This window comes from Pelodiscus sinensis, chromosome Z, assembly GCF_052426305.1.
Source record: "Pelodiscus sinensis isolate ZL-2025 chromosome Z, ASM5242630v1, whole genome shotgun sequence".
NCBI lineage: Eukaryota > Metazoa > Chordata > Testudines > Trionychidae > Pelodiscus > Pelodiscus sinensis.
In genome coordinates this window covers 8,897,141-8,913,742 of record NC_143085.1, presented here as the reverse complement: position 1 = coordinate 8,913,742, position 16,602 = coordinate 8,897,141, and the positions used below count along the sequence as shown (strand labels likewise).

Sequence of the window (16,602 nt, the reverse complement as noted above, 5' to 3'; positions counted from 1 at the left end):
TGTGCCATGCACTCATTGGGACTGGCAGTCGCAGCATCCCACAGGGAGAGGACTTGCATCCCTGGCTGCTGGAGGAAGATGGGAGAGGGTGTTGCAGGAGGTGTTTGAGTGGCAGATGCCACTTGCCAGGGAGGGTGCTACTGGGGTCCCCTCTATTTTCTCCCCCACCCAGCAGACTCCCCTAGCAGGGCACAGTGTCCTCAGCCTCTCCATGCTTGCCCAGGAGTGCATGCTGCCCTGAGAGTGCAGGCCTGGCCACATGCCATGTGCGGCACTGCTGTGTGTGTGTGTGTGTGTGTGTGTGTGTGTGTGTGTGTGTGTGTGTGTGTGTTTGTTTCCAGGACCCTAGCCCCCTTAGCAGTGGCTTTTGGTGGGAGGGTGTCCCACATCGGGTTCAGGGCTGAGTCAGGGCTGTGCAGGAGCCCTGTGAGCAAGAGCACAAGGGTCCTTGCTGGCAGCCTCATTGTGACTGTTTGCTCCAGACCTGCACTCCATGGGCACGATGCCCAGGTCGAGAAGGCTGAGCGAGGAGCATGAGGCCCCTCACCACCCACTGCCTCCCTTTGTGTAGGGACAGTCATGTAGCTCACCTGATGGGCCTTCTCCGGCTTCATCCGATCCCCAGGCGACATCTTGGGAGGGTGGTAATGGCTCCAAGGATGGGATAAGATTCTAGCCGGTAGGTATCATGGATCCCAATTCCTCTGTTCCTCCTCAGTCCCGGCCTGCCCTCTGGGAAGGTGACAATGGGCGTCTCCCAGCCACAGTCCACAACTTGGGGGAGGGAAAGAGACAGACCCCTCCTCCCAGAATGTGGGGTTGTAGTACTGGCATCTCTGGAATGCCACCAGTGAGCGGGAGCTGCGCTCCCTGGCCTTCGCATAGGCCTGCTTCAGTTCCTTCACCTTCATCCGCACCTGCTCCTGGGTGCAGATGTGCCTCTCTGCCCCAGGCTATTGGCCAGCTGGCCATAAATGCCAACATTCCTGCATCTGGTGCAGAGATCCTGGAGGTTTGCCTCCTCTTCCCAGATCTCAATGAGAGCCAGGATCTCTGAACCAGAGTAGGGTGGCGCGCCCCTCTTCCGCCCCCGGGCAGGGGCTTGGAAATTGCCTGCAGCTGTGCTGGCAGCCATGGGAGGTTCAGTTGCAGTGCTCTGGTCTGCCATAGCAGCAGGGAAGACAGGGCTGGCTGCTGTTGTGTGGCACGGTGTGAGCTGGGCCTACCTTGTGCTATACTGTTTCCCCTGTGGCTGCACCTTTAAAGCTTGCAGGGGAAGAGGAATTAGATAGTCCTGATGGGTGTGGCCAGAGTGGCCAGCAGGGCTCATAGACTTTAAGGTCAGAAGGGACCATTATGATCATCTAGTCCGACCCCCTGCACAGTGCAGGCCACAGAATCTCACCCACCGCCTCCTAGAATAATCCTCTCACCTATATCTCAGATATTGAAGCCTTCAGATACTTTGAAGACCCTAAGATGCAGAGAATCCTCTAGCTGTGATCTGTACCCCATGCTACAGAGGAAGGCGAAAAACCTCCAGGGCCTCTGCCAATCTACCCTGGAGGAAAATTCCTTCCCGACCCCAGATATGGCGATTAGCTAAACCCTGAGCATGTGGGCAAGACTCACCAGCCAGACACCTGTGGGAAGCCCTGAAGGCCCCTTATTTCAAAATAACCATAACTGCGCCATCTACACACACTATTTTGAAATAACTATTTCAGAATAGGTGTTGTTCCTTGTGAAATGAGGGTTACGGATTTCAGAATAAGTCGCCTGTTAATTTTGAAATGATTTCGAAAAAACGGGCTTGCTGTGTAGACACTCGCCTTGTTACTTTGAAATAATGCTGCGGTATAGACGTGCCATGGCCATCAGAATCACCAAGTCTGATCTCCAGTTAACATAGCATCCTGGAGACAGATAGAGCTGTTGTTTTTCTCTGTGTTGACCTGGCAGTCAACAGCACAACACACTACACATCCACACCCCTAGTTCCCAAAGCAGTCCTTGGCTGCACTATTGGGTGGAGACGGAACAGCTCACTTGACAATCCCCTGTAGGCAGTACTGAATTGAGTCACATAAGCACGTACTCGCCCTGTATGGAAAAGCCTTGGCAAGCTGAATTCATTTTGGCCTTGTGGGCTTTGATAAATATTTTAATATGTGTCTTCTCTTAATCTGTCTTTTTAGCCTGACCCTTAGCAGTCTCACTCAGGAAGCTGGATAAAACTCCCCCTGACCATTACAGAGAAATAAAGGATGATTACAAATACAACAGAAAAACCATTTCCTCTAACAGTACCATTTTCCATGTGCTTGATGTGCTGACTCAGAGCTATCACACTCCGGAGAGAGAGATCTTTCCAGTCTCTTAGGACTTCCTGGGAGAATTTACCTTTCTCCTCTCCTAAGAGATGTGGAGTTCCAATATTCTAGCCTCTTTCAAGGCTGGGTGACAATATTCCGCTTGCCTACAATCTCTGTGCGGTGCAAGCCGACTATAGCATTCTTCAAGTGCCAAGCCTACGCTGTTGAATAGTGTTGGGTGTATACTGCTGCACAGCCATTGCCTCCTATACCAATGCAAGCTTCATTTAAGAGGCAGGTGAAAAGATTCTCATGTCTTTCATGCCCATTTTGCTCTCCCATACACTACGAGAACACCTATTACTTTTGTCCATCTAAGGGTGAATTGGGAAGATACTGAAGTGTTTGGCACTTGTTGGGATGAACAACAATTGTCCATAAACATTTAAAATCTACATGCAATTAGTGATCCCTAATGTAAGCTTTGAAATCAGAGAGAAAAAGATTAGTGCTGAAATGTGGGGTTCTTATATAGGATATTGGTTCATCAGCCCAGGAGTCCAAAGCCCTCTACATACCCCAAAAGAGCAAGCAAGAATGGGCAGCAAATTAATTGCAAATTGCAGACAGCCAAACAAAAATTGAGTGTCCCTGCTTTTGGCTAATTAGAGGGGTATCAAACAGTGCAGCACAGGTGATTCAGCCCTTCGGTACATTTAACAGCTGGCCAGCCAGCAACAGCTCTATTTCACCATTTTCCCCCTGTTGGTATCTCCTCTGGGCATTTGCACTTCCAGGTAACCTTTCCTCTATGGTTTTCCATTATACTTTGGTGAAAATAAGTTTTTTTTAAAAAAAGCCATCCACAGCCTATAGAAGAAGCAAGGCTGACATCTCACTGTTCTTGACACAGTTGATAGCCCCAGTCATGGATATATCATGCAGTTTTGATGTTCGACTCCTACCTCTGTCTATCTTAGCATCCAAATTAAGGAATGTGTTAATGAAAGTCTCCACTCAGAGTTATCAAGGAGCCTTAGTTATAAAGAAGTGGGTGACTTGTATATATATAAAAAGCCCCATCTTACTAAGATCACAGAAGACATTTACTTGTCCTTCATGTGGTGAAGGAATTTCATTTGGGCTTTATCTCCTGGGCTCAATCCAGAGATAACAATCTCTTCTGTGCATGTCAAAGTGGTTTATATCGATTTTCCTTGCCCACAAAGGAAGAGACAGGAGAGAGGTGCCTGCAGATTCCACGGTGGCAGCTTTTGCAAAGTCAAACAGCGCAGGGAATTAGCATGCATCCTAGAGTCACCATATCAATTAAACTTTACGTTGGTTAACGGAATCAGTGTCGGAGACCTCAGCCTTCTCCTGATCCTGTCTCTCAATTGGCCACCCACAAGATAAGTGAGCACTGCAATTACCTTCACAGCGGGCAGCAAGAGCGTTGGGGTTGAAACTACTGCAGGCTCCCTGACCCATGTCACACAAGCAGCCAACAGCATCTAGCATGGTGACTGATGGGGCCCTTCCCCATATGGAAGGTGGGTTACCGTGCAATGCTCCTTTGGAAATGGTCACTTCATCCGCCAGAACGGCTGGCCTTGCACCAAGTCTGCTCCAACATTCCTGGCTTATCTTGGGCAAGTCACTAGGATCACACTCATCCCTTCATTTTGCAGGGCCACTTGGACCCACTGTGCACTGGTCTCTGACATGAGTGTAGCAGCAGCCTGGTAATAAGGGACTATACAAGGTGCAAGGCAATGGAAAATCTGAGACACAAGCTCCCTGGGCCTCAGCTTCCTATACCCACCTGGCATCATTGTGCTCTTCTCCCACACTGCCTCATTGGATATAAGAGACGTCCTGAAGGTAGGGTGGTGGGGTGGGTTTTGTCTCCGTTTTGTCTACTGACACCGCAGGGTCCCAGGGACTGTCTTTCATGATGGTTCTAAGTGCGACCACATCTAGCCAGCACACTTAAAAACAAAAACCACTCATTGCCTGTCTAGAGTTGGCGCAAAGTCTTGTTTAAAACCACAGCAGTCGGCCAAACTGTTCTGCAAACACAGCCTGTTCTCCCACTCCAGACGTGGCCCAAGCAGACTATGGTACTGGGTCCCATGAGCAGCATAACCTTGTTCCTCTGGAATAAAGGTTAGAAACCTGAAGTCTGTGCCAGGCTGGTTCTGAGTCCTGTTCTCACTAGGCGTGAGTCCCTGGTGTGCTAGATTTCTGCACATGTAAACACGCTGAATTCCACACACTCCAGTCTTATTTTCTAAAAGCAGGAAGCATAATGCGGCTCCTACATACTTACTCATGACACGTTTGCCTATTAGGGGACGCCAGCTGAAAGCTCGTCAGCCTTTTTTGTCCATGTGGTTCTACCGTGAAAGAAACAAGATTCCTCTTTGCAGCATGTTTGACACGGCGCATTTGGCTCTTTCAGACACAGAAATTCTTCAACAATGCCAGCCTCCTTTGTATCAGGAGCCCTCTGAACCCTATGTGTCAGAGAACCACAGAACATCAAAGGGACTAATTATCATTAATACGGGGCGCACACACACACACACACACACCCACACAACAAAACAACCAAAAAAAAAAAAAGCCTGTTAAACAGATGTGTGGGATTCTGACACCTTCGTTTTTAAACTCCTGGTCCTTCTTTTCCTTGAGATGCCCAGCCAAGAGCTAACAGGAAGGGATGATTGAGTCTGTTAATATCATCCATAACGAAGCCACTTTATGGGGGGGGGGAACAACGCAGAGAGATGGGAAAAGTAGAGCGAAATGGGTTTACAGCAGGTAATTTTCATAATTGAATGTAGGCATTCTAGGGAGCACTTGGCATCTTCCCTATTGAGCGACAGGTGAAAAGTTCTGACATCACCACTCTCGCCCCCACTGCACATCAAATGGGCAGCAGCATAATTACCCCCTCCTCTAACCTGTGAGAGACAATGTTTAAAAAAAAAAAAAAAAAAAAAAAAAAGGAAAGTTCATGAATAATGGAAGGAGGGTTCCAAGGTGCAGGCTGGAAAGGAACTGAGCCGTACAGTCTAGCAGACAGGCAGGGCTTCTGCTTCAAGTTCTTACTGACCTGTGTCATTTTGAGCAAGTCCCCTGACATTGTTCCATGCCTCAGTTTCACCAGCTGTAGAATGGGGAGCACTGCACCCTGATCTAAAGTCCTTAGAGGCTTATGGATTGAAGACATCCAATAAAAACGAGGTGGGACAGAAACAGTCACAGTGGAGTCTTTGAAAGAAAAAAAAAAAAAAAAAGCAAGTTCTGAGTCCTGAGAAACAAACAAAAATAGATACGCAAAAAGTATTGTGGACCTACCACTGGGTTGGCCTCCTCACCCTAACCCTAAAACTTGTCCCCAGATCTCCCTATCCATTCCATTGTTGTTGAATGTGTGCTTGCTATTTGTGTGCAAACATTTGCTAAATAAATGTGTCATTCTCTCTTCCTGCATGTTATATTCCTCTCCCCTACCTTCGTCTGGTCTACTTACATGATAAGTTCTTTGGGCTAGGGACTATTATTGGCTGTACAGAACCAAGCACAATGAAGCCCTGTTCTTGGCTGGTCCCTAGGTGTGACCCCAGGAGAAGAAGATAGGCCTAGAAGTCCTCAAAAGACACTCCAGGGCCATTGAACTATAAGCTCCGTTAGCTGAAGCCAAACTTTCCTTCTGACCAGAAATCCAAGCTTCATAATATAAGAACATACAGAACAGGAGATGAAGCCAGCTTACCTGGCCCACTTGAGAAAGAGCAAGACTGTGCTGGGTATACTCAGGGACATACCAGCCAGAGTGAGGTCTGTGCTAAAACTCGAGTGCAGGGGAATCTCTGTCACTTACAGAGCCCCCGGTCATCGGGAGCTAGAGCACCCCTGCCTGAAGCAATGGGAAACCCAGCTTGCAAGAGACTACGTCAGAGGGGGTATGTCTACACTACAGCGCTATTTCGAACTAACTTAGTTCGAATTAGTTAATTCGGACTAAGCTAATTCGAACTAACGGATCCAGACTAAAAAACTAGTTCGAATTAGCGTTTTGCTAATTCGAACTAGCATGTCCACACTGAGTGGACCCTGAACAGAAGTTAAGGATGGCCGGAAGCAGTGCCGGCAGGGCATCAGATTAGGACTTAGAGTGTGGAGCTGCTGCCTCAGGCTAGCCGAGGGCTGTGCTTAAAGGGACCCGACCCCCACCGCGGACAGAAAGTTCTCAGGGGTGCCCCACTTGCAAAGCAGTCCTGGCTTGGAGTGCCCTGAGTGCCCACACTGGGCACATCACAGCACTCGGCCATCAGTCCAGCTGCACTTGCCGCAGGCTGCCATCTGTGGAGAGGGGGCAATTGGGGGGCTGCAGGAGAGCTTCCATCCCCAGAAGCCCGCAGAGCCAGCCCAGTCCTCCCCATTGGGGGCTCGTACCCCATTCCTCCCTCACCTCCTTCCACTTACCCTTCCCTAGCCCCTCTTCTTGATGTATAAAATAAAGAAAACGTGTCTTCCAAAATGGAATCTGTCTTTATTGAACAAAACTGGGGGAGACTGGGAAAAGGAGGTGGGAGAGGGGAAGAGAGAGGCTGGGAGAGGGGAGGGCAACTAAAATGATCAGGGGTTGGGAACAGGTCCCATATGAAGAGAGGCTAAAGAGACTGGGACTTTTCAGCTTAGAAAAGAGGAGACGGAGGGGGGACAAGGATAGAGGTTTCTAAAAGCAGGAGTTGGGTGCAGAGGGTACATACAGAAAAGTTCTTCATTAGTTCCCATAAAGAAGGACTAGAGGACACCAAAGGAAAGGAATGGGTAGCAGGCTTCAAACTAGTAACAGAAAGTTCTTTTTCCACAAAGCAAAGAGTCAACCTGTGGAACTCCTTGCTGCAGGAGGCTGTGAAGGCTACAACTAGAACGGAGTTTAAAGAGAAGTGAGATCAAGTCATGGAGGTTGGGTCCATAGAGTGGTATTAGCCAGGGGGTAAGAGTGGTGTCCCTGCCCAAGGTTTGTGGAAGGCTGAAGAGGGATGTCACGAGTCAAATGGCTTGGTCACTGTCTTCAGTCCATCCTCTCCAGGGTCCCTAGGGTTGGCCTCTGTCGGCAGACAGGCTACTGGGCTAGATGGACCTTTGGTCTGACCCAGGACGGCCATTGTAAGCTCAGGGCTCAGGGTCGGGGGTCTTAGTGGGCCCCCTTGATTTTCATGCACTCCTGCTCCTGGGTGGCCAGGCTGGCAGCTCTCCTGCCCTAGCCAGCCACTTTCCTGTGTCTAGTGTGGAGATTGTGGACGAGGTCCACGATATCTGCACTAGCCCAGGCGGGTGCCCGCCTCTTGCGGTCCCAGGAAAGCTCCTGGGAGCCACCAGCCTGGTCCTGGGAAGAGGGGGAGGGCTGGGGGGCATTGGGTGGGTGGCTCGAGCCGTGCCAGGTACAGGGTCTGCTAGCTGGGTGCTGGCAGGCTTGCACCTGGCATGGGCACCGTAGCCAGCCCGTGCCCCTTTAAGGGGTCCGGGGCCGGGAGGGGGGCAGACGAGTTTCCCTGGTGTTGGCCAGAGTGGCCACCAGGGAAAGCTGGGGAGGGCTAGCCTCCCACTAGTTCGAATTAAGGGGCTACACACCCCTTAATTCGAACTAGCTAGTTCGAACTAGGCTTAATCCTTGTAAAAGGAGGTTTTCCTAGTTCGAACTAAGCACTCCGTTAGTTCGAATTAAATTCGAATTAATGGAGCGCTAGTGTAGCGCCTATTAAAGTTAGTTCGAACTAACATCCGTTAGTTCAAACTAACTTTGTAGTGTAGACATACCCTAGCTGGTGTGTCCAGGCTTTTCCTGTTCATTCCCCTACAGAGCTGGTTTCCTCACCCAGACTGTGGGTGATCATTCAGAAACGAGGCTGGATACACAAGGGTTCCTGCCAGGGGATAGAGCGGCTTCTCTGTCCCTATCGAGGGGGCAGTTCCTGTGGCCAGTTACATGAAGTTCCAGGTAATAACCTGCGACATTAGAACAGGGATCTGCTAAGCCTTTCATTTAGATTTTCTGCTGAAATTTCTCTTTCCTCCACCTCCTCTCGCCCCAGGCCTGCCACGGTACAAAGCCATAGCACGCCAATCCTTCACACACAAAATGCATCCGCTGCAAGATGAGGCGTGAATGCCAGGTACTATGGGAGACCCAGCTTCAAGTCTGAGTGGGAGTCTCTCTCACCAGGCCAGGGAAGAAAAGTCAGGTGTTAATCAGAGCTCTGTCTGGTAGCAACGCAGGCTGCTTATCACTAGCTGCATCCACAGAAAGGGCTCCCATGCCCCAGGCCCATCCGTAAAGTGCAGAGGAGACTCAAATTTAAGAGTCAGCGGGACTCCCCACAGCCTGGCGGTCAGGGTCTTCCCCCCCCCCCCCAAAAGTGGCAGACTGGGAAGGGTGGGGTAGGTGTGAAACACAGAGCTTGCAAAGCACGGAGCGGCTCAGATGCCTTGGAGGTTGCTGCTGGCCCAAGTTCAGCAAGAACCAGCGACAGAGAGAGCTTCCCACGCACCCAGCCTCTCTTTCATTGTGTTTCTTGCTTTAAGTGGGTGTAATGCCAGGTGTGTCTTTCCCTTTGGGAGCACTGCCCCCACCATCAGTCTCACTGAGACCTACTCAGCCATGCTCCTTAAAGCCAAGGAGACCCCTGGAGCCTTCCCAAATAGTCCCTAGTCTCTTATCTGGCCAGAATTATTGTTGTAGGTTGTGGAAAACCAGGAACAGAACAATCTATTTATACAGAGACTAGAAGGATAGATGCTACAGGCCAGGACAGCCAGCTCTGGACTCAGGGCAGGCTCCCCGCTGAAGTCAGAGGACCCTGCCTGAAAAAAGAGTCTGTTTGAAGCAATTGAACTGGTTTCCTTTTATGACTGCGGGTGAAGGCAGAGAACTGGGTGCACAGAGCCACATTTACAATGAGACTGGTCCATCTCCCCGCTCCCAACCAAGAAGGGCAATGTACAGTGCACAAGCAGCAGAGCCTGTCTATGCCTACTCTGGCCTCGAGGCAGCGTCTCCCAACAGAATTGGAACAGATGGGATCTCAGTTGGAGGTCCCCACCAGACACACCACAGGACATAAGACAGAGCGGGCCCAGCAGTTCAAAGGCAAGGCCACTCTTTTTCCCTTGGTTCCCGACTTCATCACAGAGACGCAGAGCATCACATAGGCTCTGAACACCCAGCCAGCACCATGCACTAAACAGCTGTGTTCATGCATGTTTCCAGGCTAGGTGCTGCTAGATAAACACCAGAGAAATCATAGAATCCTAGAACTGGAAGAGACCACAAGAGATTGAGTCCAGTCCCCTGCCCTCATGGCAGAATCAAATACTGTCTAGACCATCCCTGACAGGTGTCTGTCTAACCTGCTCTTAAATATCTCCAGAGATGGAGATTCCACAACCTCCCTAGGCAACTTATTCCACTGTTTGACCACCCTGACAGTTAGGACAAGAAACAAATTGGCTTAAATTGCAGGAAAGGGGGCTTAGGTTGGACATTAGGAAAAAATTCCTAATGCCCAGCCTAAACCTCCCTTGCTGCAATTTAAGCCCATTGCTTCTCGTCCTATTCTCAGAGGCCAAGGAGAATAATTCCTCCCCCTTATAACACCCTTTTACATACTTGGTATGTAACTTGAAAACTGCCATCATGTCCTTTCTCAGTCTTCTCTTTTCCAAATTAAACAAGCCCAGTTCTTTCAGTCTTCCCTCATAACTCATGGTTTCTAGACCTTTAATCATTTTTGTTGCCCCTTCTCTGGACCTTTTCCAGTTTCTCCATGTCTTTCTTGAAATGTGGTGCCCAGAACTGGACACAGTACTCCAACTGAGGCCCAATTGGGCTGCGTCTAGACTGGCATGATTTTGTGCAAATACTTTTAATGGAAAAGTTTTTCCGTTAAAAGTATTTGCGCAAGAGAGCGTCTATACTGGCATGTGCCTTTGCGCAAAAGATTTGCTTTTGCACAAAAGCATCCATGCCAGTGTAGACACTCTCTTGCGCAAGAAAGCGCCGATGGCCATTATAGACATCGGGCTTTCTTGTGCAAGAAATTAACTTGGCTGTCTACTCTGGCCCCCTTGTGCAAGAATACTTGCGCAAGAGGGCTTATCCCTGAGCAGGAGTGTCTGAGTATTTGCACAAGAACCATTGATTTTGTACAGTACAAAGTCAGTGTTCTTGCACAAATACTCGCAGCCAGTGTAGACAGGCAGCAAAATTTTGCACAAAAGCAGCCTCTTTTGCACAAAATCTTGCCAGTCTAGACGCAGTCTTGGAGTATGGCTGGCACAGGTGTGCCTATCTACCATCACACCTTCTCTTGCACTGCAGAGGTGCCCAAAACCCTCTGCTTCTTCATGTACCTGTCAGGCTAGGCTACTCTCAGGAGCCAGATACCAAGTTGTGGCGAGCTGATTCAAACAACTGGTCCAATATGCCTCCGGATTCAAAGCAAGACTTCTCCTGTTCAGCATTCTGGGAGTGTGAGAAGAAGCCAAAGTCAAGCTCAGAGTTTTGAAGCACTAAATACAATTGCTCACAGGAAGAGAGCTCTACTGAAGGCCACAGCCCTAGGATTTACAACCCTGAAAATAGCGATAGTAATTGAAACATGAGACACTGCTAACAGCTTGTTCCCCTTAGGCATCAAGATGGCACCACTGCAATTTGGTGCTTATGCATGTTTTAACCGTCATCGGTATCCTACATAAATACACGCTCATACACCTGCTGAGGGAACATGAAGGGGCCGATTTTCAGAGGGTTTGTGGGAGGAGTATCCATGTGTCACTCCACAGAATTGAGGGAGTTAATGAACACATGGGTTATTGAGCTCCATTACTTCCTGCACTGGGCATTAAGAGGGAGGAATCCATTAACAGACAATGCTAAGAGGGGGAAGGGATGATGAAAACAGTGGTTCTAATCTCATCTAGGCCACTCACTATGTGACCCAATCCCATTGTGCCTCAGTTTCCCCATGTGTACAATAGAGAAAGCACACCACCTACTCAAAAGGATGTCGTGAGACTCAATGTCTGTAAAGTGCTTTGAGATCGTAATGTAAAAGGATGCCACGGAAATACTGGTTAGTGAAGGCAGGTTAGTTGCAACTATCTGTCCATGTGTCACAGGCCCTTGGAGAGGTTGGCCTGCAGGGTCCAGGTATCACAGTTATCTAGCAGAAGTGAGGCCAGCCTCTATGCAGGAGAATAGTGTCATACTGACTGTTGTGCCACATTGCCCGGCCATGCTAGCATCGCGTCCATCCATACCGCCCCCTCCCATCATCTCATAGCCTGGAGTTACTTCCCTGCTGTTACGGAACACTCCCTCATTGGCCATGCCTGCTGACAGAACACCTGGCCCTGGGAAAGGCTGGAGGCTGCAGGAGGTTCTCTCCCCATCTCAAACACTGGCTTTTCCCCAATTCATGTCTGGACTGGTCTCTGAGTTTCATTTCCCATGGCACTGACTGGGATGGTGGCACAGACCAAAACTGAAGTTTGCGCAGCGAAAACAAGATGGGAGGGGGTTAAGGGAAGGGAGGGAGGTTCAGCACTAAATGAAGCTCAAACACCAAAGCAGACAAACAGAAAACTCAGTACTTCTTTTTTTCTTTAACTGTTTGAACTAGAGATGGGGGAACTGTTAGTCTGATTCCAAACCCATCCCAACTTTAGCAACTGGAAAGGCTGGCTTGAACTCTGATAGGATCCTGGCTGGGAGAATGAGAAGAAAGATTTCCAGGGGAAAAATAAAAAGGTGAAGTCTACATAGCATCCACTTGCTTCAGCCCACCTTTACAGAGGGTTCTCCTTATCCTGAGAGGGATGAAACCAATAGCGTTCACCAGCACAGAAATCACTACAGAAATCTGCAGTTTTCCCATACACAGCAATCTCCTTTCTGCAGGCATTGACAGCCACCCTACAGAATGCGGTCACAGGAATATTATATATATTGACATAGCATCTCGAAGCCCCATACCCCCATGGTGCTAGGTGTTGTACAAACATAACACAAAAGCCTGTTCCCTGCCTGCAGAGCGCTCAGAAATCTGAATGACTGCCTATGTACCACAGAACTTTCCCCTTCAGATAGTAACACGGTTCCCCCTTTCGAAGGGTTCCAAAGAACTCTGACCAGCGGTGTGAAACCCAGACACAGCAAAAGGTGCCCTCATGACACGGACATTCTATTACTCAGAGCCTCAAGCAGATAGCGGAGAGAGAGTAACTTGGGGTGACATCGCCGGCCATTTCACCTAACTTCTGGCACTGCTGGTGCCACCATTCAGGAGCCAAGGATCAATCTGGAGAATGGCAACTGAAAGACACTCCCCCCAGGCCTAACATAACCCATTTATACAGCACCTCGCACACTCCAGTTCTGGCGGCTCCTAGACACTACTGAAATACAAGCAAAAATATAAATAAATAATATGACCTTTAGACGCCAACTGGGAAGCAGGGTAGTTGCTATGGAGAGCAATCCCCCCTTCCCCTCCGCCCCTCCCGATCACATAGAATTTATGACACAGACGACAGCAAAGGCTGCGATTGCTGGCAAGCAGGCTGCTTGGGTGCCAGAGACCCTTGGCAGAGCCACCTGGGCTATATTTGGAAATGAAACAGGCAGACAGTTTCCTGTCTGCCCGGAGAGAACAAACACCCCAGCATACAACCCTGGGTGCTACCACAGCCCAAACCTTCAAGGGAAAGAGCTTAGTGCAGGTCACAGGCTTTGCCCCCCCGCCTCGTGGCTCTCCTGTCCTCTTGCCCAGGAGCACAGAGGGCAATGCCCTTGCCAACGTAACAGCTCCTAAAACAGCATCATCGCCATCGCTCAGCACAGTCCAAGAGAGACCCCAGGGAGTGGATTCTCTTCCTTCCCCCGCAGCTCTTTAAGGAAGGTTGGGGAAATACCGGAACATCACCAAACCAGCGCACTGGCTACACAGTCAGGGGACCACCACAGAGCCACAGCAGATGCCACGCCCGAGCCAGGGACACGCTCCTAGGAATGGAATGAAGCCTTTCACTGGAGCCGACAGGCCTGCCATGGGCTATCTCCCCTGTGCTGAGTCGGGGAAGCCCACGCAGCTCCAGGTACAGGGACCGTAAAGGGACTGGCAGAGAGCGTACTCACTCGGCTTGCCCTTCTGAAGCGGCGCTCCAGTCCAGCCATCTCCTCTCCCCTTCACTTTCAGACTAACCCCGGCTCTAGCGCTGCCTTTCCCATCTGGAGGCTAAGTGGTAATTAATCAGCAGGAGCCCTCACCAGCCTCGGCTGCCTGTGTTACTCTGAATGAAGCAGGATTAATTGACACCACCTGGGAACAGCAACCTGTGCCTTCCCCTTGCTAGCAAGCTTTGCCGCAACGCTGGCTCAGGAGGCCGCCTGGGGACTGGTATGCCACCCACCCCCAGCCCTGTGTGTTCCTTTTTGGGCCGTGCTTGTATTACGCACTGGCAGGAGCCCCACTGGGTTTCTGAAAGGCTCTGGGTTGCTCTCGCTTCATGGAGATCTTTCCACCATTACCGTGAGTTTTGGAGGGCTTCCCGATCCCATCTTGGCACCTTTTACAGAGACGCATCTCTTCTCTCCCCTGGCCCTGCTACAGCCTGAATGTCTCATGTGGTCCCAGAAAGGCTTCCCCTTTGAAAGCAGATTCCCACAAGTGATTCTCCAATGCACAGTGACGGGCTAAAGGAAACAGCAGCTCAGTTCAATGCACCAGGAGATAGCCATACCCATGCCACCCAGGGGGCCTGACTCCCAGGGAATCCAAGGGTACGTCCATATTGTGCATGAAGCCCTGGCTCTGAACTGGTTTGAGCCCACGCCACCCTTCCATCCACACACTGATCCATCTGACTCAGGTCTCAGGCATTCAGGACCTTGGTCCTAAGGCCCTGCTTGGTGGGTGGGTCACAGGCCAGGTCCCATGGTGCTGTTCCAAGCCCTGGCATTTTGCAGTGTGGACACAGCTCAAGTCACAGAGCTGAGTCCAAAGGGCTCCAGGGTGCTGTATGGCTATCTTACCACAGCTGTGAGTAACCCAGCATTACAGAGTAGTGCAGATGCTCAATAGTGAGTGTAGAAACCCAGGTGCAAGAGCCTGCATCCCATTGAGCTGGGTGTTGTGTGCTGCGTATGGTAACCGCTACACTGCAGCGCTATTTCAGCATACCTTTTGAGTGTGCCCGTTATTTCAAAATATAATGGGCTCGCTATTCCCATGTCCCTGTAAATCTTATTCCATGAGGAATAAGGGATGTTTTGGAATAGCGATTTATTTCTAAATAAGCGCTGTGTAGTCAGCACCAAATTTCAAAATAAGCTATTTCAAAATAACAATGAAATAAGATACCCAATTTGTGCAGCTCAAACTGCGTAGCCTATATTGACTTACAGTGCAGTGTAGACACACCCTGGATGTGCTCTATCAGTCCCCTATGCTGCTGTTTGAGAACACCCCACAGGCATCTAAAGAGTGAGGACAGAGATTGCATCACCCCTGTTCCTTAGCTCCCATCGTGGGAAGAGGTAATTCCATGACTAAAGTGCTCTGCATGCCAACTATTCCCTGCTTCCCACAGGGGCCCTGGGGAAGGGGGAAGAAGCTACAGCGGCCCAAAAACCACCCCAAACTATGGCTTGCAGAAAGGTGGCTCTAAATAGACCCCCCCCGGGCTGAGAATCCAGGCCCCAGGCTGGCGTTTGTGCCTATTTGGGTCCTAAAGAAAAACACTGCTCTTTACAAAGGATTCTTCCCAAAGCTCTTTCTGACCACAAGTCACCATTAAACAGGCTAGTGCCTGCCAGGGCACACACAGGAACCATATGTCCTATAAATCGCGTCTCTGCTGCCTGGAAATAATGGAGAATCTGCAACAGGAGAAATTTCTCTGACGGATCTTGGCTAACTCAACTGCCGGGGCCTGCCAACATTAGCATGGGGGTATGTTGTCACATCCTACCTCAGCAATGCTGGTGGAGACTCCCATTATGTTTATCCATCAGCAGCCATTCCTGCATGACTCTGGACGTGGTGGAGAGTGAATGAGACAGGTAGTTCTGCCAAGCAGGAGACAAAAGTTTCAGAGGGGTAGCCGAGTCAGTCTGTAACGAGAAAAACTTAAAAAACAACAAATAGTCTTGTAGAAGTGGGCTGTGCCCTCAGAACCTCACGATACCATCCACATGTTTTGTTAGTCTCTAAGTTGCTGCAGGACTACTTGTTGTTTTTTAAGTTATTCCAAGCAGGAGACAAGGCAGTCACATTGCAGCTGACAGGCTCCTTAGGCGAGAGATCCCTGCAATGGAATAAAATGTCACATGACAGAGGTCGCCTGCTGTGAGGTAAGTGTGAGGCAAGTCACCACACTCCTTTTCTGAGATGAATTCCAGCGTGGTCTTTATTTAGTTGCTCTTAATGAGGACTACTATGTGCTGGGGAGGCCGTTTCCTCCGTGCACACTGCAGCATAACAAGATGAGAGCTACTGATTGTTTGGACATTTTGGTCAGAAAGGAGAAAGGCCAAATTTTCAGCAATCTCCCACAACTGAGTTCCCTGCTTCTGGGGCCAGATGAGAGAAATGCGGTGGATGTGTGTGTGTGTGGCAGGGGTGGGGGGGGGGGGGGAGCTGGGAGGAGGGAGAGATTCAATCCCTGGGTTTATATTACAGCATCCTTGGAGATTCTCTAACAACTAGACCAGTGTTTCCCAATTGGTGCTCCAGGGAACTCTGGGGTTCTGCGAAGCAAAGCTATGGGTTCTGCGAGGAGCCGGTGGTCCCCCGCCCCCTCTGAAAGAGAGAGAGCCAGCCAGCCAGCAGAGGCATGGGCAGCGAGTTGTATGGGCTCGTGGTGCCCATGCTCCACCAATATTTGGAACTGGAGCGAGCCCCGGCTCCCCCATGCGTCCTCCCACCCTGGTCCCCGGGAGTCTCTCCCCCGTCCCCGTCCCCACCGTGCGCAACCTTCACTGAGCTCCCCCTTCCTGGCTGCTGCTGCCCTGCACGGCGTGCTCAAACTGGTAGGCAGGGAGATGCGCAGGCGTGACGTAACATCACAGCCCGGGATTTTAAAACTGCTGAGCACTGCGTTGTGCCGTATGGCTGAGTTGCGGGTTCGGAGTCCAGGGACGGAGTGCAGACTCCAGCCTCACAAAGTGGAAGGCAGAAGGTAGGGGAAGGAGAAGGGCTGGGAG

General features: G+C 50.2%; 1 protein-coding gene across 2 annotated transcripts in view; it reads right to left on the bottom strand.

Annotated features, from left to right (window-relative positions):
- Positions 1–15,612, bottom strand: part of NOS1 (nitric oxide synthase 1) — a 174,477-nt gene extending 158,865 nt beyond the window's left edge. The window contains exon 1 of one of the 2 annotated variants that reach the window (XM_075898163.2): positions 15,369–15,612. The gene's annotated coding sequence lies outside the window, so the exon portion shown is untranslated. Of the gene's footprint in view, positions 1–13,533; positions 14,230–15,368 lie in introns of those variants that run through there. The other variant, XM_075898160.2, reaches the window with a different exon arrangement.
- Positions 15,613–16,602: the final 990 nt, after the last annotated feature.